This window comes from Staurois parvus, unplaced genomic scaffold, assembly GCF_062004578.1.
Source record: "Staurois parvus isolate SC_StPar_1 unplaced genomic scaffold, SC_StPar_1.0 ptg000292l, whole genome shotgun sequence".
NCBI classification, from domain to species: domain Eukaryota; kingdom Metazoa; phylum Chordata; class Amphibia; order Anura; family Ranidae; genus Staurois; species Staurois parvus.
In genome coordinates, this window is record NW_028318088.1 from 1,780,189 (window position 1) to 1,801,989 (window position 21,801).

At 44.9% G+C, this 21,801-nt stretch overlaps 1 protein-coding gene across 2 annotated transcripts in view; it reads right to left on the minus strand.

Moving 5' to 3' along the window:
- The window catches only part of MTAP (methylthioadenosine phosphorylase), a 65,258-nt gene that overhangs the window by 14,206 nt on the left and 29,251 nt on the right, over window positions 1–21,801 (minus strand). Inside the window, exon 1 of one of the 2 annotated variants that reach the window (XR_016313493.1) lies at window positions 5,420–8,756. The exons of the other annotated variant lie outside the window; for it this stretch is intronic. The gene's annotated coding sequence lies outside the window, so the exon portion shown is untranslated. Of the gene's footprint in view, window positions 1–5,419; window positions 8,757–21,801 lie in introns of those variants that run through there. 2 annotated transcript variants of the gene reach the window in all.

Genomic DNA, 21,801 nt, shown 5'->3' on the forward strand with positions numbered 1-21,801 from the left:
AAACAATTCTATATTTTCGGAAAGCAGAGGACTTGTAGAATTAAATGGTTATAGTTGCATAAGATTTGTGCAACTGTCCAAATATTTGGGAAAAAATACATTTAAAATTAATTTTGAGATCCAAGATGGCATCCGGAGTGGCCGCATGATCGCCAGCTCTGGCGCCCCCAAACAACCGCCGGAGGTCCTGCCAACACCCTGAAGGGGTGCTGGGCACTCTCTCCCTCCGGCGGCTTGCAGCCTACCGCAGCACCTAAAGCCGCAGTCTTTCCTGCCGGCCGCGACGTACCAAGTCGCCTCCGAGACACCTCCGCTCCAGCAAAAGGGATGAAGGGACGCAACCACCCCCCCACCCCCGTCGGTACCTACAACCACTGCAGTGACCCATGACGCCGCCGCTCTGGAGGTCCTGTTGTCACCCAGGAGGGGTACTGGGCCTACCGCGGCCTGCGAAGCTGCGGTCTTCCCTGCCGACCCAAGAAGCCACCGTCCCGCGCCAGAAAGAGGGGAACCTACCACCACCCCCACCCCACCGGTACCTACAGCCACCGCCGCTGAGGGAGCCCCTGCCTCCTACTCCTGTACCGTGAGGAGAAGCCACCACCGCCGGCACTGAGAGTGTAACCACCAGCACGGCTCCCCTGCTCCCCACAGTGCCACACAGCCGCTCCCCATGCCCCGCTCAGCCCTGAGCCCTGTCACGTGAGCCTGCCACGCGGCCTACAACACCCACAGACGCCGGGCCCTACAACACCCACAGGCTCCAGACCCTACCGCTCCCACAGACACTGGGCCCTACAGCACCGACTAGCACTGACCCACAAGTGCTGGCCCGCATCACCTACAAGCGCCGGCCCACAACACCCGCAGACGCCGGGCCTTACTGCACCTACCGACGCCTAGCCTACAGCACCTCCAGACGCCGGGCCCTACAGCACCTCCAGACGCCGGGCCCTACAACACCTCCAGATGCCGCGCCCCACAGCACCTCCAGACGCTGGCCTACAGCACCCACAGACTGCCTTGACTAGCCAGCAGCAGATCCAGCTGCCCACCACTCTCCCTCCCCTCCCACAGATGAACTCCTCCGCCACTGCGCAAAAGACTCTCCGCATCTATACGGCCTGATGTGAAACCATTCACCTCCCTCAATTGACCAGCACTCCGCCCACCCTCCTAATATGCCACCTGTACTCCTCCTCATCTTACTCCTGTCCTCCATTCACAAAATCTCCTCCCTCTACCCCCCTACTCCCCCAAAACAACTATACATTGGACCCTCACTACTCCCCACTACGGCTCTCACCACCTCCTCCTGATACTCCACTCTCCCACCGACCCACACGCCACCACTAACAGACCCTCACGCTCTTGCACATCCCGCTCCCATGCCACCTTTCTCACCCTTCTCCTCCTCCTAACCGCCAGGGATATCTCCCCGAACCCTGGCCCCTTACCACCTCACTCGGCACCCTCCTACTCCCACAAACCGCCGCAACCCCCTCAACCTTATACCTGTCCCCCTCCTCCCCGCATCCACCCCTCCACTCTCGGTTGCACTCCTGAACGCCCGATCGGTTTGCAACAAGCTCACCGCCATCCATGACCTCTTTATCTCCCACTCCCTCAACCCCCTAGCGGTTACCGAAATCTGGATCCAAGCCACTGAATCCACCTCCCCTGCGGCACTCTCCTATGGAGGTCTCGTCTGGTCCCATTCACCCAGACCGAGCGGCCGTAGAGGTGGTGGGGTCGGCATGCTCTTGTCACCGCTAAACACCTTTTAGGTCTTCCCAAACCCCCCTCTCTATCCTTCTCCTCCTTCGAGGCCCACTGCATCCAACTCTTCTCCCCCACCCCTCTGAGGATTGCAGTAATTACAGTAATTGATCTGCCTCCTGGACCCGTATCCTGCTTCCTTGACGACTTTTCCACCTGGCTACCCTTCTTCCTCTCCTCTGAGCTACCCACCATCATCCTTGGAGACTTCAATATCCCTATCAATGTCAACAACCCGGCTACATCCCAACTACTCCATTTAACCTCTTCTTTTTCACTCACACAGTGCACACAGTCCTCCACCCACACCGATGGGAACACCCTGGACCTCGTTTTCTCCCATCTCTGCACCCTCCACAACCTCACAAACACCCCTTTCCCTCTCTCTGACCACAACCTCATTACGTTCTCCATCTCCCTGTCCTCTAACCCCCCCCCGGACCTCAAACCATCACCAGCCGTAACCTCCGCAACCTGAACCCGGCCTCTCTCCACTCTCCCACTGTCATGCCCTGACCTGGCCATTTCTGCGTACAACGACTCGCTATCAGCTGCCCTAGACTCCTTAGCACCCCTGACCACACATAGCATTAGACCCCGACCGCTTCAACCCTGGCAGAACGACCACACTAAAAATCTTAAACGACGCAGTCGTGCGCTGGAGCGATTATGGCGTAAAACCAGATCCCCTCGAGCTTTCTCCCTCTACAAATCCGCCTTCCTCACCTACACCTCCTCCCTCCACGCCGCCAAACAAGCCTAGTTCGTTACCCTCATCAACACTCTCTCCACCTGTCCTCGCAGGCTCTTCTCCACTTTCAACTCCCTACTCTCCCCCACCCAGTACCTCACTCACCGCCCACAAGATTGCCACTCACTTCCAAAATAAGATCGACGCAATCCGTAAGGACATGGCTACTGCTCAACCTATCTCCCCACCTAGCCTCCCTCCCACTATAACCCCATCAACTCTCCCCTCCTCTGACCTCGCAACCACCCTGCCCCCCACCACACCTAACATCCTGCACACCTCCTCCCCAACACTCCGCTCCTTCAGCAGTGCTACCACTGAGGAGGTCACTAAGGTCTTCTCAGAAGCCCGCCTCACCACTTGCCCCCTTGACCCTGTCCCCACACAACTCCTCCAGTCACCCTCCTCCTCCATCCTACACTCCCTCACCCACATCTTCAATCTCTCCCTCTCCTCTGGCACATTACCCTCCCTCCTAAAGCACGCGCACATCACTCCCATACTCAAAAAACCCTCCCTGGACCCCACCGACCTGAACAACCTTAGACCCATCTCCCTACTGCCATTTATTTCCAAGCTCCTTGAGCGCTTAGTCTACAATCACCTAAGCGCTCACCTCACTGACAACAACCTCCTCGATCCACTACAGTTTGGCTTCCGTCCCCTACACTCCACCGAAACCGCCCTACTCAAAATCACGAATGACCTGCTAACCGCCAAAGCTAACGGCCACTACTCAATCCTTGACCTTTCCTGCGGCCTTCGACACAGTTGACCATCCGCTCCTCCTTAATAAACTACACTCCCTCGGCATCAGAGACTCCGCTCTCTCCTGGCTCTCCTCCTATCTATCCCAACGCTCCTTCAGCGTTACCTATAACACCAACACCTCCCCCTCTCTGTTGGGGTCCTCTGGCCCCTTCTCTTCTCCATCTACACCTCCTCCCTCGGCAAACTGATACACTCCCACGGCTTCAACTACCACCTCTACGCCGATGACATGCAAATTTACCTCTCCACCCCTCACCTCACCCCCTCAGTCTCCGCCCATATCACCCACCTACTGAATGACATATCAGACTGGATGTCGCTCCATTTCCTCAAATTGAACCTTTCCAAAACCGAGCTCCTAATTTTCCCCCCATCCTGTGCCCCCCCCCCACCTTCTCCATCACGACCAACAACTCCACCATCAGTCCCACCCCACAAGCCAAAGTCCTAGGTGTCATTCTTGACTCAAACCTGTCCTTCCAACCCCATGTCCAATCGTTGGCAAACTCATGCAGGCTCCATCTCCACAACATCTCCAAAATACATACGTTCCTAACCCCAGACACTACTAAACAACTCGTTCACTCCCTTATTATCTCACGACTCGACTACTGCAACTCCCTCCTCACCGGCCTACCTCATCACAGACTATCCCCGCTTCAGTCTATCCTGAACTCAGCGGCCAGACTCATCCACCTCACCAACCGCTCCGCTTCTGCCACCCCCCTCTGTCATTCCCTCCACTGGCTTCCAATTGCCCAACACATTAAATTCAAATTACTAACACTGACATACAAAGCCATTCATAACGCTGCCCCAAACTACCTCATCGACCTGATACACAAATACCACCCTACCCGTAATCTTTGCTCCTCACAAGATCTCCTACTTTCTAGCTCCCTGGTCTCCCCCTCCCACGCCCGACTGCAGGACTTCCCCCATCCTCTGGAACTCACTACCCCAGTCCATAAGACTGTCACCTTCCCTTCTCACCTTTAGACGCACCCTGAAAACCCATCTCTTCAGCGAAGCCTACCCCACCCTGACCTAACAGCCGATCTACACTACACTCCTCCTACCACTCCATCCTCCTCAGCCACTTCCTCCTGTACCACTCTCCCCTCCCTCCTAGATTGTAAGCTCAAAAGAGTAGGGCCCTTGAAACCCTCGTGTTTTGTCTAGTTACTGTATTGTCTCATGTACTGTCCCCCACTATAATGTACAGCGCTGAGCAAACCTTTTGGCGCTATATAAAGTATAATAATATAATAATTTTAGTGCACCCAAACACAATACAGATTTTTTTGGCAAAATATTAAAGATGAGGTTGTGAACAGATACCAAACAGATCAAGCTACAAAATTGCACACCCTTGAAATGGCAAAAAATACAGTACTCAAAATTGACTTTTTTTTTTTTTGTATTTCAATGGTTTTTATTAATTTTAAACAGTATAAAACAGAGGCAACAAAACACACCCATGCAGGGGCTATCAATTGCACCTATAAAAAAGGCATAATAGAGCAGACAACGCTCTAATTCCAATAAGGCAAAACGCATGCCCACGCAGGGGCTATCAATGGCACATAGGTTACAATAACATCAGTGAAACGCTGACTAATGCAACTAAAGGCAGCTGTCCACTGTCACACCAAAACAAACAAAAAAGAGAGAAGAGCAGAGAGGAAAGAAAAAAAAAAAAAAAACAACAAAAAAAAAAAAACACACACTAAAGAGCAGGGGTCCACGAACGCCAATACCAAACTTCATTACCTCCCCACACTGGCCGGGGGGAGCGTGGGAAAGGCGTATTGCAACCACGGCTCCCATATTTTCAAAAATTTATGTTGAGAGTCGTTGCATATACTCGACATCTGCTCGTTGAGCATCATAGTAGTCATACGATCCCGCACCCCCTGAAAAAGTACAAACGGACTCTTCCAGGCCTGAGCAATTGTCCTAGTGGCCGATAAAAACAAATAAGAAGCCAACCGCTGCTGAGGAGCCAAGAGGCCCGGTATGGGGCAATGAAGCAAAGCATGCCGAGCATCCCGGCGTATGGAAAGATGGAACAAAGTGAAAAGGAGGCCAAACACACGAGACCAAAAACGAACCAACCTCAGGCATGACCACCAGACATGCAGTACATCGCCACGATGGCCACAACCCCGAAAACATCGATCACTACAGGCAGGGTTAGCCTGGGCCAGACGAGCCGGAACCCAGTACCAACGAAACAATACCTTGTAGGCTGCTTCCAGCGTGGTCGTATTAAATGAATATTTAGCTATGAGTGACCAGGCCCTATTCCAGTCCTCCGGATCCACAGCCACTCCCAGGTCACGTTCCCACTGAGCAACATATGAAAGAAGTGTGCAACGAGCGTCTGTTCAAAGCTGCGTAAAGAAGGGAGATAAGGCCCGGGGCACCTGGACGCTGCTGGCAAAGCCGTTCAAAGGCAGATTTCTGATATGGGAAAGCAGAAGTGGCCCTCAGCGAGAGTAGCCAGTGCCGCAATTGAAGGTACCGAAAAAATTCCGCTGGGGGAACATCTTGAGACTCCCGAAGGACACTCCAGGTGGGAAAGGACCGAAAAATCAAAAAGTGTTGCACCTGTGAGAAACCATGAGCCACCCACCAAGAAAATGCCCTCGGGTGATCTAGACCCGGCGGGAAAAGAGGGTCGTTAATGATTGGAGGCAAGGGCAAGAAGGGTGACATCAGGCCACTGGAGTAACGTACCGAGTCCCAGACTTGTAGGCCATGGAGCAACATCGGACTCAGCGCCATAGGGCGCAGAGCAGGGGGAAGCCATAGAAGTGTCAACAGTGCGATAGGGGCACAATTAGGTAGTTCCAGCAGGACCCAGAGAGGAACATCGGAGGAAGCGTGCAACATAGACAGCGGAGCAATCTGGCTCACCTGATAATACTTTGTTACATTAGGTACCCCAAGACCACCCTGGAGTCTATGAGCAAAGAGCGTATTTCTAGAGACTCTGGGGTGTTTATTGGCCCAGATAAACCGCATAAACTTCGCCTGAAGCAACCAAAGAAAATGAGGGGGAACCCGCACTGGGAGGGTGCAAAAATAATATAACAATTTCGGCAAGATGGTCATTTTCACTGAATGGACCCGTCCTATCCAAGACAGGTGCGGAAATTGCCAGGAGTGCATAAGGGAAGATAAAGAGCTAAGCAAAGGATAGTAATTTGCACCAAAAAGGGAGTCATAGGTGGGGGGTCAAGTGAATGCCCAAGTATTCAAGAGAAGAGGAAGCCCACCGGTAAGGGAAGTGGGATTGTAGGTGCGAAACCAAGTCTGAAGCCAAAGTAATATTGAGAGCGACGGTTTTATCCAAGTTGATACATAGACCCGAGATCAAGAAGCGCTCAAGAACCCGTTGCAAGTTAGGAAGCATCGTCAGAGGATTAGTAAGGGTCAAGAGGGCATCGTCCGCAAAGAGGCTCAGCTTAAACTCCTGTCCCGCGTATGGAACCCCCGATACATTGCAATTGGTCCGGAGCGCTAAAGCCAGTGGCTCAAGCGCCAGGACAAAAAGCGCCGGGGACAGCGGGCAGCCCTGCCTCGTCCCTTGCCCAACAGGAAAGGGATCCGAGAAATACCCAGTGTATTTAACGGAGGCCGAAGGGAAGGAATACAAGGCTTGAATCCAAGAGAGAATAGAATCCCCAAAACCCCAACGAGACAGCACAAACCGCAGATAGTCCCAGAATAGAGAATCAAAAGCTTTATATATGTCCAAGGACAGTAAGAATCCTGGGATTTTCCGTTGTTGCAGAAAATGTATAAGATGGACCACCTTACGGACGTTATCACCCGCCTGCCTCCCGGGGACGAACCCTACTTGGTCCCTGTGGACCAGGCTACACAAATATTTATTGATGCGAAAACTAAGGATCTTGCCCAATATCTTCAGGTCTTCATTAAGAAGAGAAATGGGCCGGAAGGCTTGCGGTTCCTGGACATCATCGGTCGTTTTAGGAATCATAGAGATATGTGCCCTAAGTGCGTCCGGAGAAGGCAAGGAGCCCTGTCGTAACTCATTGAAATAGGCCGCTAAAAAGGGCGCCAATAGGACTGAGAATTTTTTATAATAGAGACCGGAGAAGCCGTCGGGACCTGGGGCCGCGGAGGACCGTAAAGATTTGATCGCTTGGAGCACTTCCGGTAAGGTGACACCAGCGTTGAGGGCCGCTTGTGCTGCCTCGGTTAATCCAGGAAGATGGAGGTCTTGAAAGAATGCCTCTGCCTGGGCCACAGAGAAGGGATCTGGGGCAGCATAGAGGCGCAAAAGGAAGTCCGAGAATCGGGAAACAATCTGCTGGGGATTAGAAGTACAGCCACCCGTGGAAAGTCGAAGTCGAATCGGTTTATGGGGTTTCCCCACAGAATTGAGTTTCCTGGCTAGCATGGGACCGGGCTTATTAGCACAGGAATAGAATTTATGTCTGGTGCAACGCAGGGCCCTTTCGGCCTCCGAAGAGGCGAGGAGGTCCAATTCTGTCGCCAGAGCGTCCCGAGCGCGTTTATGGGCCACGGATGGAGATGACTTCCAACGCGCATCCGCAGAGGCCAGGAGAGAATGTAGCTCCAAGAGTCGGCGTTCCCACTCCCGCTTCCGAACTGCAGCCAGCTGTATAACATGACCCCGCACCGTGGCCTTATGCGCTTCCCATAGGGGCACTGCTGAAGAGACCGATCCCGAGTTTTCCGTAAAATATGTTCGTAAAAAGAATTCTATTTGTTGGCAGGTAGCCTGAGTGGTCAGCAAAGAGTCATTGATGCGCCAATGAAAAGGGCACCGTTCTGACCCAGAAAGGGCAAGGAGGAGTACCAAAGGATCATGATCTGACCAGGGTGAGGAGGGAATAGTTATCCGCCGGACCGAGGGGAGCTGCTGTACCTGCATGAATATATGATCAATTCTACAAAAGCTGTCATGAGGATTGGAATAGAATGTAAAGTCACGTTCAGTTGGATGAAGTTCCCTCCAGACATCCGCTAGCCCCGCCGTCCGCAAAAGAGAGCGCATACGTTCCTCCAGCACTAAGTCATGAGAGGGAGTCGCTCCCCGTGCGTAGCGCCTATCCAATGTGAAATCCAAGGTAACATTCGAATCCCCCATAACAAGAAGAAGACCCTTAGAGTGTCGAGAAACAATGGTGCAAAGATGCAAAAAGAATTTATGCTGGAAACGGTTAGGCGCGTAGTAAGAGACAAAGGTAACCTCCTGATCCCAGAGGGTGCCTTGCAGAAGCAAATACCTGCCCGTGGGGTCCGCTATATGCCTAGAACAGACAAAGGGGAGATTGCGTTTAAAAGCTATCAGAACACCCCGACGCTTTTCAGGAGCCGAGGCCGTGTAAAAGATGGGATTGTGAGGTGAAAGATAACGCGGAGCGGAGGACTGGGAAAACCTGGTCTCCTGTAGACATACCACATCAATTTGTTGCGATTTGAGGTGATGAAAAACTTTAGCCCGTTTCTGAGGCGAATTGAAGCCTTGAACATTTTGTGAATGTATTTTCAAAAGGGGCGAGGCCATGGCGGTATCAACACAACACGCTCAGCAGAAAAAAGCCCAAAGCAGCCAGCAATTTCCACTCCCAATGGCGATCGGACCATGGCGTCCCGGAACCCTGCAGAAAACAAGACTTTTTTTTATTTTTTAACAGAAAACATTTTATTAACCACTTGACCTCCGGAAGATCTACCCCCCTTCCTGACAGGAAATTTTTTGCGATACAGCACTACGTTACTGTAACCAACAATTATGTGGTCATGCAATGCTATACATAAATTAAATTTATGTCCTTTTTTCACACAAATAGAGCTTTCTTTTGGTGGCATTTGATTACCTCTGCTTTTTTTTCCTTTTTGTCCTATAAACATAAATAGACCAACAATTTCTAAAAAACACAATATTTTTTGCTATAAAACATATCCAATAAAAAATTTAGAAAGTCAAATTTCTTCATAAATGTAGGCCAAAATGTATTTTGCTACATATTTTTGGTACAAAAATCCCATTAAGCGTATATTGATTAGTTTGTGCAAAAGTTATAGTGTCTACAAATGGCAATATATATATATATATACATATACTGGAATTTTTTAATTTTTATACTAGTAATGGCAGTGATCAGTGACTTATAGCAGGACTGCAATGTTGTGGCGGACATTTTTACACTAACTGACACTTTGTGGGAACCAGTGACATTAATACAGTGATCAGTGCTAAAAATATGCACTGTTCACTGTACTAATGACACTGGTTGGGAAGGGCTTAACATCTAGGGCAAAGGGTTAAGTGTGTGCCTAGCTATGTGATTTATGTACACTAGGTGGCACTGGTACTATGGGAAGTGAAAGATTGTGTTCCCAGCTTCACAGGGACACACAATCTTTCATTCCCCACATGACAGAAGATCGGGGGCTGCTGGCGAACATACGTTTGCAGTTACTCGCAGACTAGCTTTTGCTGTGAGAGTGTTCAGAGCAGGACTGAGCAGCTGGCTATGGCAGAAGTGCAAAATCACACAAACACACACAGATATACATGTATACACACAGACAAGTGATTTTGCAAAGGAGGGCTGCCCTGTAGCAGTAAAAGTGCTATAGGGCGGTCCTAAAGTAGTTAAAGGTTTGTCCAAGAAAGTACAGCTCACAGCAGTACAAAAAAAATTGCAGCAAGTGGTACAGTGAAAATCATACAGTAGAAATCTCAGTTGAAGAACTGATCCACCTCCACATACAGAGCATAAACCATCAAGGGAGATCACTGAATAGGATAGTACTAATTTGTATTCAATTACAATATTACAGAGAGATTGAGACAAAATATCAGTACAGCTAACTACAGCACTGTTACAATATATTCTTAGGAGAGGGATGGAGGGGAGGTAAGGACAATAGGGAGAGGGACTCAGTGGGGTGAGAAAAAAAAATAAAAGGGGGGGGGGGGGGGGGTGAAAGACAGGCAGAGGGGGATTTAATAAAAAATAGGGGGGGGGGGGGGGGAGGAAGAATAACAAGCTCTCAAATTCAATTTAAAACATTCTCTCCACATGCATCTATCCAGGCTGACCACAACTTGTCAAATTTCCTAGGACAATTCTTACTTTCATAGGTTAGTTTATAGAGGGGTAGACAACATTGGTTGAAGACTTACAGCATAGTAAGATCTCCCTTCTTGCACAAAACAAAGCATAGGTGAGAAAAAGCTTAGTGTACTGATCTGCCTCCACATGGCCCAACAGTTGAAAGAGCAGGTCGGAGAACCCCGCTGACAGCTGAATGAGCGATTGGTTATTAACACGGTGGCCTTGCTCTTTAGCCACTTTGGCTCTCACACCTATTCAATTTGTACATTTCTGCTATGGACCTGTTTATTCGGCGATGATTTTGTCATTAGCTCTGACTAGCTCAGCCCCACAGCAGAAATACTGCTACAACGCGGCAGCTGTGCGCAATATCACATATATATACGTAATTTTGTATTTCCGGGTAGGGGGCACGCGCGGTGCCCGGTGATTGCTGAGGATCTCTGACAGGGGAGGGAGAACTATTAGTGAACAAACAGTTCTCCTCCGTCAGCTCCTGCACACTGCTTTGCATGGTTGCGCATAGCACAGCCATGCAAAGCAGTGTGCTTACAGTGAAGCACAAACACAGAACTTAATGTAAAACAGCACACAGTTAACCCTTTCATGCCCAGTGCCATTAGTACAGTGGCAGTGCTTTTTATTAGCACTGATCACTGTACTGGTGTCACTGGGGATGTCAGTGGCACCAAGTCCATTCCCCCCAGTATTAGAATGCCCGCCGCAGTCCCGCTATAAGTCGCTGATCGCTGCCAATACTAGAAAAAAAAGCCCAGTATATCTACTCCACTTGTAAACGCTATAACTTTCACGAAAACCAATTAATTTACATGTATTGGGATTTTTTTTTTTTAGCAAAAACATGTAGCAGAATATATTTTGGCCTAAATTTATGATGAAATTTGATTTTTTTACATTTTTTTTTACTGGACATGTTTAATAGCAAAAAGTAAAAAATATTGTATTTTATTCAAAATTGTCTGACTTTTTTTTTTATAGCGCAAAAAATAAAAAACACACAGGCGATCAAATACCACTGAAAGAAAGCTCTATTCGTGGGGGAAAAAAAGAATGTAAATTTAATTTGGGTGCAGCATTGCATGACCACGCAATTGTCAGTTAAAGTAACGCAGCACCGTACGCAAAAAATGACCTGGTCAGGAAGGGGGATAAATTCTCTGGAGGGAAAGTGGTTAAAATAACAACGTAATACATATGTTTGTTGTTTTTTCAAGGACAAACAAGGCTTTCTCTTCATGAATACTGTCCTGCAACAATAATATTTTTTTCACAATCCTTAGACAATTAAATGTAACAAACTAAAATAAACCGCACTCTTGGGCAGTGTTTAAAAATATAAATAGTGTTACTGCACAAAAAGAGTACACATTTTATTCTGTAATTTGTCATGTTTATATGGACACTAAAATTATGATTCTGGTACAAAAATTTGAAAAGTTGTTTTCAAATGAAATACGTTAATTTTTTTTTCAATTTTGCACTTTTTTTCAGCGTAAAATGTGTAAATGCATGTTAAAGGTATAAAAATATTAACCAACAAAGCAAACAAAAAAAGTTTGAATTATTAATAGTTTATAAAACAGAAATGAACAAAAAAATAAATCAGCAGGAAAATAATAATTAAATGGAGAAGGAGAATAAAGAGCTAACTAGTGCTGATTAGAAGAAATTAAGGGTTAATAAGGGGTTAAACAGGATAAGTTAATTCAAAGAAAAAAAACTTTTTTTTTTTTACTTGACAAGTTGCTTTTAATTGACTTCATCTGCAGATGAAGTTCATCCCTTTTGATCTGTAGATGAATAAACAGAAATATAAAAAATAAACATTATTCCATTTTGTATCTTTCTGTTTTAGTGGATGAGCAATGTTGTTGATAAACATTGTCAGGCTTTTTTTTTTTTTTTACAACTCCAACTGCCATGACTAGTTTACAGCTTTTAGCAGGGAAACCTGCTGACTTCTGAATGAGTCATCAGTTGTTAAGGACACAGCCACCCCACCCCACCCCTTAACAACAGGTAATTGCCAGCTTTTTTCTTTATTTACATTTCAGCTATCAGGGGGAATCCCACTGACAGCTGAGAGAACCAAGCCTGAAGGTACAAGTTTCAGGTATTGGAGCATTTGCAGGAGTACCAATATTCATGCAAATGCTTAGTATGGATGCAACCCTAGTTGTTACCCCTCAAAGCACCCACAATTGTGGATCAGAGATTGAGTAGACAAAATTGACATATTACAAGGCTTTACAGGTCATCAGTTTATTGTTAACAGTAAATGATTGGCATAGAATTATTGCTCTAACTCATGACCCAATATGTGTTGTGCAATCACCATTTACATACATGTGCAAGCCCTACGTGTATGTTTGCATTTTGTGTATGTGCACAGTACCAGAGTTGCTTTTACTTTTTTTTATGTGATTATAATTTACATGTTTTAACACTTTTTTCATTTATTCATTGATTGCTATCATAAGGCCACTAAGCCCCTATTTGATAGCATTGACAGGTTCTCTTTTTGAGACATAAGGGGTAATGTCTCCTTTGCCCTCTGCTACAGCTGACCAAGTATGAACGGCTAATTACTCTGTATTTCAGCTGGAATTCTGGCAGCTCTGAACCTGGAAATATTCAATGATTCAATAAGGAAGAAGGGGGAAACAGGTGTACCTTTAGTCCCATAAACGTCATCCTGTTGCTGTAGAGAATCACTTTCACATAAAAGCATGCATCTGCAGCTTTGTGCTTGAGTACCAGGATGATTATAAATGTATCTTGGTAGACAAGTAAGAACTATAACTCACACAATATTCTTTAATTTAGTGCTTACAGACCAAACCTCTGCAAAATTGATAACATGCATGCATGGGTAAAAAAGTGACCTGATCCAAACACTTTATTGAATTTTAAGAATCCTTTTTGAGAATAAAAATGCAAATACAAGGTAATGAATATAACATATAGATTATGCTTTTGTGAATTGAGCCTACAGTGTTGAAGTTACAGACATAAATGGACTGTCATATGAAATCCAGGCTGGCAGCATTCCTTTACTGTGGTTTAAGAGATAGCTGACACAGCATCAGCTGCAGTGTCCCCTCCCTGGAACTGGCTTCTCTTCTAACAGAAGAGACAAGTCCAGGCATGCTTTAGACAGAGGAAACTAAGCAAGCATAATGCTGATATACGTTTACTTAACAAAGACTAAAAAAGAAATTCATTGGCAAGTGTTACAAAGGTACAGTAAACACATTTCCACTTAAAAGGAATATATATTATTTCAATTAGTATTAGAATTATTGTTTTTCATCTAAGAGGCCACCTTCATATAAATAATATTTTTATGTATGTTTAACGTTTAAAAAATATATATATTGATTTTGTGCACACATTTTACTGTATATGCGCAGGCTCCATTTTCTGCTATGCAGTGCTAAACAATGATTGTGTCTGCTGCTCCTTCTTAGGCCTCTTTCATACAGGGCGGACACTTCACAGGACCTCTCCGCTGATCCCCGCTAAGCAAGCAGATAACAGGTCCAGGTCTGCTCCGCTGCAGAGCGGACACAGACACAGCCCGCTGTCCTCTATGGGAGGTCAGATAGAAACAAACCGCCTGTGCGTTTCCATCCTACTGCCATCCTAACTGATTCGACAGATGTAGGGGGAATGGATCCCCATGCATCTCTTTTTGGCGGATTGGAATGGATGTCAGCGGGTGTAAACGGATACATGTCCATTTACACCCGCCACTCCATAAAGGAGAATAGAGGTTCCGATCGGGTCCACCTGACAAAAGGGCAGGCAGATCCGATTGTTCCGTCCGTGTGAAAAGGGCTTTACAGTACAGGGCTATGTACCAACTGACTCAGTGAAAATCTGGCTTTTTATTTTTTAAAGAAATGCCTTTTTCTGTGAATGGAACCTTCACTTTTGCATTATTATCCTAGGCAAGGATGCCTCCCGGGATATTCACATCATGCATCCCTGTGTAGCTTCATCAATAGGTTGGTTGCTAGGATATGGAAGAAACAGCTGACCCATTAAAGATGACGTTACAAAGAAAACGGGGGTGCGGGACCCAGCCTGCAGACAATAGAACACAGTATGACACAATCACATGTATATTTAAATTTAAGCTTCAGCTACTGATCTCTGTAAATAACAGGCTTTTTATGAGAAAGGTGTCAAATAGACAGAGGAACACAAGTAAAAATGAACCTAATGTTTGATGACTGGATGGGAGGCTACAACATTTTCATATTCATATGAGAATTTATTTTTTACTTTTTTAGTCCTGTCTGCGTTCATTTGCTATACGTGTAAGTTTGCGCTTGCAGCATTTTTTACTTCTAGGAAGTTCACAAAATACATTTCTGTTTTAAATCTGCATAAAATGTTATGCAATATACTTAATTATTTTTCTCATTTAATCATGATGTGATGATGTGATTCTTTTAGTAAAACCAAAAGAAATACGACATTACATAGCAATAATGAAATATAGTTAAAGGAAATCTTGACAAACTTTGATCACCAGGTGAAAATAAAGCATAAAAAGGAAAACAAATGCAGCCATCACATCTAAGGATTGGTAAACTGCAATATAACAAATGTTTAATACAGAGTTAAATCAATGGGCTTTGTTTAGCTTTAAGAAGGGATTCTAAAGTCAAATACAGAGCTCCCTCTAGTGGTTAATCTAGAAATACCTCTATTTAAAGTGCCATTAAACTCACATTTTTTATAAAAGAAATGCAGTATGTTTATACATTTGTGCTCAAAAGTTTGCATACCCTTGGAGAATTGGTAATATACAATATGTACCATTCTTAAAGGAAACATGAGTGAGCAGGCAAAACACATTTCTTTTACTTCTTATAGGATTCATATTCAACCGTAGGTCATAAGAGAATGGCACATCATCATAAAACAAAACATGGCAACAAGTAAACAAATGAAATTCCCCCACATAGTGGCTCTATGATAAGGTCAGGAGACTGATGGCCACTCCAGAACCTGCACCATTTTCTGCTGTAACCACTGGTGGGTCAATTTGGCCTTGTGCTTAGGGTTACTGTCGTGCTGGAAAGTCCAAGAGCGGCCCACATGCAGCTTTCATGCAAAAAAACCTGACAGATCGCTGTACCAACACAAGCAATGTTGGTGTTGCGATCTTCCCCACTGTGCCTTTGTGTTCTGACAGGGGGACTCCCCCCACACTGATCTGGACTTATTAACAAGTTCCTGAAACTGAACTTTTTCATAAGTAAGGGACTTAATTGTACAGGCAGTACACACAAGAGGAGTGCATGTGCAAGACGTGGCCAGAGGTGGCAGTAATGAGCCTGTGTGCTCAATGACACAGCAGCAGCTGCGGACTCCTCTTTTGGTGTGCACCTATATAGAAAGGCAGCACGCAGCAACCCTCCATCCACATGAAACAAAATGCACCAGGGGCAGCTGCCGCTCCCCTCCCCTGCTTACAAGGACCAGTATTAACTAGCCTGGACTTAAGGTGTACCACAAATGCCCTGAAAAACTTCATCCAAATACTTTGAGGGTGAGTGATATGCCCTGCTACTCCACCTTCTCGGCTGCATCCTGACCGAATTTACTGGCAAATCCCAGCTGTCAATGCAATGTTACTGCTCCTGTATGAATTGACACTCAAAGAACAGTGCCTGAATTGTTAACAAGAATTATAATGTGGCAATGTTATAACATCCAAATTGTAATAACACTGGTTCATTCTTGGAGAACTTTTTTATATAATGTCTCTTAGATTGTAAGCTCCAATGAGCAGGGCCTTCTGGTTCATTCTTGGGAGAACTTTGATTTTTATATAATGTCTCTTAGATTGTAAGCTCTAACGAGCGAGGACCTCTGTTTCCTCTTGTACCAATTTGTATTGTAACTGTAATGTCTGCCTCCATTTTGTAAAGCACTGTGCAAACTGTTGGTGCTGTATAAATCCTGTATAATAATAAAAGTTAAAGCAACCTCGCAAGTTAAAAAATAAGAAACATAAAATTTGAATTCACTTTTTTTTATTTTACCCCTGATTTACCTTGAGTTAAATCTAATCGGCCCTATTAATGCTGGCTTTATTTCCATTTGTTTTGTTCCTTAACCCCTTCCCACCGAGCGTAACGTGGCACCACTGGACTGGGCTTTTTTCCACATATATGTGTATTTGCTGGGAGCTCTCTAAATGAAGGTGATGTCACATGAGGTGGGGTCTCATGCATAATGTCCCCGGGTGGCCCCGCCCCTTACCTATTTAAGAACTGTCAAACCACTGGAGCAGGCAGACGGCGGGAGCCATCATCGAAAGCGGAGCCTTTTTATTTAAATTATTTTCTTCGGGTCGGTGGTGGCAGGCATTGTGATTTACGTTGGATGTACTGCAGGGGACATTTTTTAGTTTTTGCTTCTAATAAAGGACTTGTCAAAGACCATGTCCTGTCTTTTTTCACACTACACTTTTTGTTTTTTTTGTGAAGGAGTATCGGGACCATGTTTTTTTGTGCATGAGTATTGGGACCATGTTCCCCATACTGATTCACATGGGGGGGGGATCTGGGTGCCCCCTTCCAGATTCCGATAAGCGCCCTGCCCGCAGACTCCCACAACCACTGGCCAGGGTTGTGGGGAAGAGGCCCTTGTCCCCATCAACATGGGGACAAGGTGCTTTTGGGGGGTCTGACCTGATGTGCTGCATGCTCGGATAAGAGTCTGGTATGGATTTTGGGGGGATCCTCACGCCATTTTTATTTTAATTTTGACATAGGAGTTCCCCTCAAAATCCATACCAGTCCAGAAGGGCTCGGTATGGATGAAAGGGAGGACCCCACGCCATTTTTTTATTTATTATGGTGCCGGTTTTTAAATGTAATTACCGCTTTTTTTTTTCTTCACTATAGCTGAGAGATTCAGCTGTCACTTTCCCCCCAGATAAAAGAGTTTATTTTTAGTTTCCGTTTAGTTTCTTAAAAGAAACAAAGCTTCCTTTAACTCCGGGGAAAGTGACAGCTCTGTGAGCTATAGTGAGAAAAAAAAAAAAGCTGGCAATTGCATTTAAAAATCGGCAACGACATACACTTCGTATTGAAAAACAAAATTTGTAAACCGAGGCATTATTTTCAATGGATTTTCATTCGTAAACCGAAAATTACGTTAACCGAGGCGTTTGTAAACCGAGGTACACCTGTGTGTGTATATATATATATATATATATATATATATATATATACACACACATACACACACACACACATATATACATACATACACATATATAAATAAAATAATATTGACAACTTAAAAAAATACCTAGATCAAGGTTTGATCTAGGTCAGTGCCAAGGCTAGTGTTTGGGTCAAGGTCGGGGTCAGTATTTTTTTGGGCGGGATTTAATTTTTTTAATTACTGTCACTTAGGGGTTTATTTACTAAAGCTGGAGAGTCCAAAATCAGACTCACTTCTGCATAGAAACCAATCAGCTTCTAACCTCAGCTTGTTCAATGAAGCTTTGGCAATGAAACCTGGAAGCTGTTTGGTTTCTATGCAGAAGGGAGTCTGATTTTGGACTCTCCAGCTTTAGTAAATAAACCCCTTAGTGTCTGTGTGTTGTATGTAGGATAAAAGTAAGCAGAAATGTGCACCATTGTTTCTATGCTATGGGTACATACAACAATTAACATACACATATGTGGTATCGATGATTTGTCAGGAGCAGAATTTATTTTAAGTTGTTTTTTGGTGGTAGGCTATATTAGTAGAAATATGCCGCTAAATTAAGAAAATATATATATTGTTTTACTATTTTGGGCCAGTTTTCCTTTGATAATACAAACATTAGGAGATATTCAATACCAGTTACCACCAAATGAAAGCCCAGTTTATCCTGAAAAAAAAAGGTATAATCCACCTGGATGCACAAAGTAGTTGTGATGACATGTACAGTTTTATTAACACATGTCAAAGTTGCAAAAAAAAAAACCCCCCCACAAACCTAAGAAAAAAAGTCCCCTTTTTTAGCTAAACAAGAAAAGCTATAGAGCTTTAGTGAGCATACTTACCTATAATGAAAGATGCCTCACATCGTGCAGGCAGTGAGATCCTGCAGAAAACATTTGTGCGCAGATGTCCTGTCTTCTTCCTGTCTCTGAATGCTGGTCTTCTGTAAAGCTGCTGTGAAAATGTTCCCAAAGAGGACCTGTGCTATAGTCCCTTCTCCTCCTTTCGAAATGCTCTTTCACTCCTATCACTGCCTGTAACCGAATCTGTGAATGTTGGAAAGAATCTTTTCATCAGACTCCACCCATTCAGAGATTGTGTTACAGACAGTGAAAGCAATGAAAGAACGTTTCTCAATGGAGTAGGAGGGAGTACAGGGTTGATTCTCCTCAGAAACTTTCTCACTTCAGCTTCACAGAAGACCTGATGCTATTAACTACTGCAGCCATTAGCCAGGTCTAAGCAACTTCACAGTTCTCTGAGTTTCGAGCCATTTAAGGTGGAGTAGTACCTCTGGTGCAAATCGATACAAAGTGGTTGGAGTCGCCAAAGGATCTATCCTTGTGTCCCCGTGTGCTGGATTGGTTTGGAGTGCTGTCCAGTGTGTGTGTGTGCCATTGGAGCCCCCCTTCCCCAGGTTGCGACCAGATCCATGATGACTACCAGGGTCCCCATTTTGGATTTGATATTTATGATATGCGCATTTAACGTGCGCTTCTGGTAAGTGCAAGCACACTTCATTCCTTATTTCACAAGAAGTCACCTGCACCGAATCCTGATGTTACTGGAATTCTTTATTGGATATTTAGTGGTTCTCATCCATTCACAATTTCACTGGACTTTTATTTACAATATTTTATCTTATGTCAATATTGACTTGTTTTATGATTCTTTTTGGTTACAAATCATTGTGTCACTTTAATTATTGATGTTACGTTCATCCATTCACTTTTGCACTTGTCACCTTGTTCACATTGTTGGAATCCACCAATTTTACGCAAATTTCATACTTGCGTGTTATGCACATAGTCACTTTATTATTAGCGCTGCATATATATTCTATGGTCTTTTTGAGGATTAAGGGGTTTATCCTTCTATGCTAGCAGCTGTTTTTTTTCTACACTCACTCTTATTACTTATTTTACCTGACGTTCAGAGACAGGAAGAGGACAGGGCATCCCTGCCTAGAGGATTTCTACAGGATCCAGCTGCCTGCACAAAGTGGAAAATCCTTTACTGCAGGCAAGTTAGCTCAATAAAGCTTAAGACAAAATGTATTTTTTTTGCTAAATGTCGTCTTTCAATTGCAATATCTTTGTGAAACTTTGTAATAGCAACATAAAACATACATTTCTTTTATCGTTTTACATATTTTGTCTAGATGGCATAGATAATATCATTTTTTACAAAGAGCAATTTGGTGCAATGCGCCCTGTGCCAATGTCCTTTAATCACCTCCTGCCCGCCATATAGTCCAATGACGTGCGCAAGGTGGTTCTCTCATTCTGGGAGGACGTCATATGACGTCCTCCCATTCTCACCATGCATGTGCGGCTCAGGGAGCACACAGCGCCGCAATCAGCAGTGTGCTGTGTCCCTTGGACACAGCGGATCACCGATCCACAGAAAGAGCCGAAGATGTCGGCTCGGTCATGTGATCAGCTGTGTCCAATCACAGCTGATCACATGTAAACAGGGAAATGCCGGTTATTGGCATTTCACTCCTCTCGAGCGGTCACTCTGACAGATTGAGAGGAGAGCCAGTAATCGGCATTCCGCGGAGGGGACATGTACACTGATCATCAGGGCACTGATGATCAGTGTGCCCCGATGATCAGTGTGGCCCCAGAAGTGCCACCTGTCAGTGTCCATCAGTGCCAGCTGTCAGTGCTGAACAGTGCCACGTGCCAGTGCCCATCAGTGCCACATATCAGTGCCTACCAGTGCACATCAATGCCACATATCAGTGCCCATCTGAGCTGCCTTTCAGTGTCACCCATCAGTGCCAGTCAGTGCCACCTATCAATGCCAATCAGTGACACCTATCAGTGTCACCTATCAGTGCCAGTCAGTGCCGCCTATCAGTGTGCATCAGTGCCGCCTATCAGTGCCCATCGGTGCCGCCTAACAGTGCAAGTCAGTGCCGCCTATCAGTGCCGCCTATCAGTGCCAGTCAGTACCGCCTATCAGTGCTGCCTTTCAGTGCCCATCAGTGATGCCTGTCAATGCCAATCAGTGCCTCCTCATCAGTGCCCATCAGTGCAGCCTATCAGTGCTCATCACTGCAGCCTCATTAGCGCACATCAGTGAAGGAGAAAAATCACTAATTTACAAAATTTTATAACAAAAACTAAGAAAAAACTTTTTTTTTCAAACTTTTCAGTGGTTTTTGGTTTGTTTAAGAAAAAATAAAAAACCCAGAAGTGATTAAATACCACCAAAATAAGGCTCAGTCACAAACAAATCATAAAAATTTCATATGGGCACAGTGTTGCATGACTGCGCAATTGTCTTTCAAAGTGTGACAGCACTGAGAGCTTGAAATTGGCCTGGGCAGGAAGGGGGTATAAGTGCCCTGTAGGCTAGTGGTTAATCACAGTGGCTGTTTATTTATTTAACCAATCTGCTACCTGGCAGCCCATTTAAATGAATAGACTTCTTTAATGCCACATGTATTAATGCAACACACCAGAGTGTGAAAGTCTGAATGAGCCCAAAGAGGGTCAGATCATTTGTGTTCTTTGAACTTATGGTAAGCTTGACTGTAAGAAACCATACCTACCGCTGGTTGAAACTTCAAATACTGGATAGAATTATTTTTTAAACTTCCTCCAACTCATTTCTTTAAATAATCCATTAGGTCACTGGTTAAATGTAGTTTACAGAACAATTACACTGTTCTAATAAAGTTTGGCTTTACCAATATCACTTCAGCCATCAATTTTAGCCTTCAAAGTATTTTGCAATGGTGACATCTAGTGGATAGCATGCATTACTTTACCATCTGTTATCAGGGTAACAACCTTCAGCAAATGTATATTTGAATGATTTAACATAAGATAATTGTTTTATATTATTAAATAAATGTTTTGAAGTTACACGTCACACAGCATTTTTTGTTTTTGACAGAGTGGGAAAAGGTTAGAGGCTCGGTCAAGGTTTTATTGCTGTCTTTGTACCATCTGGGAAGGATTTCTTTTATGTCCTGTAACAGTGAGGGTGGTCACAGAGAAAGGACATCTCCCACAGGAAGACATACAGCACTAGAACATACATAAAATATATATATATATATATATATATATATATATATATATATATATA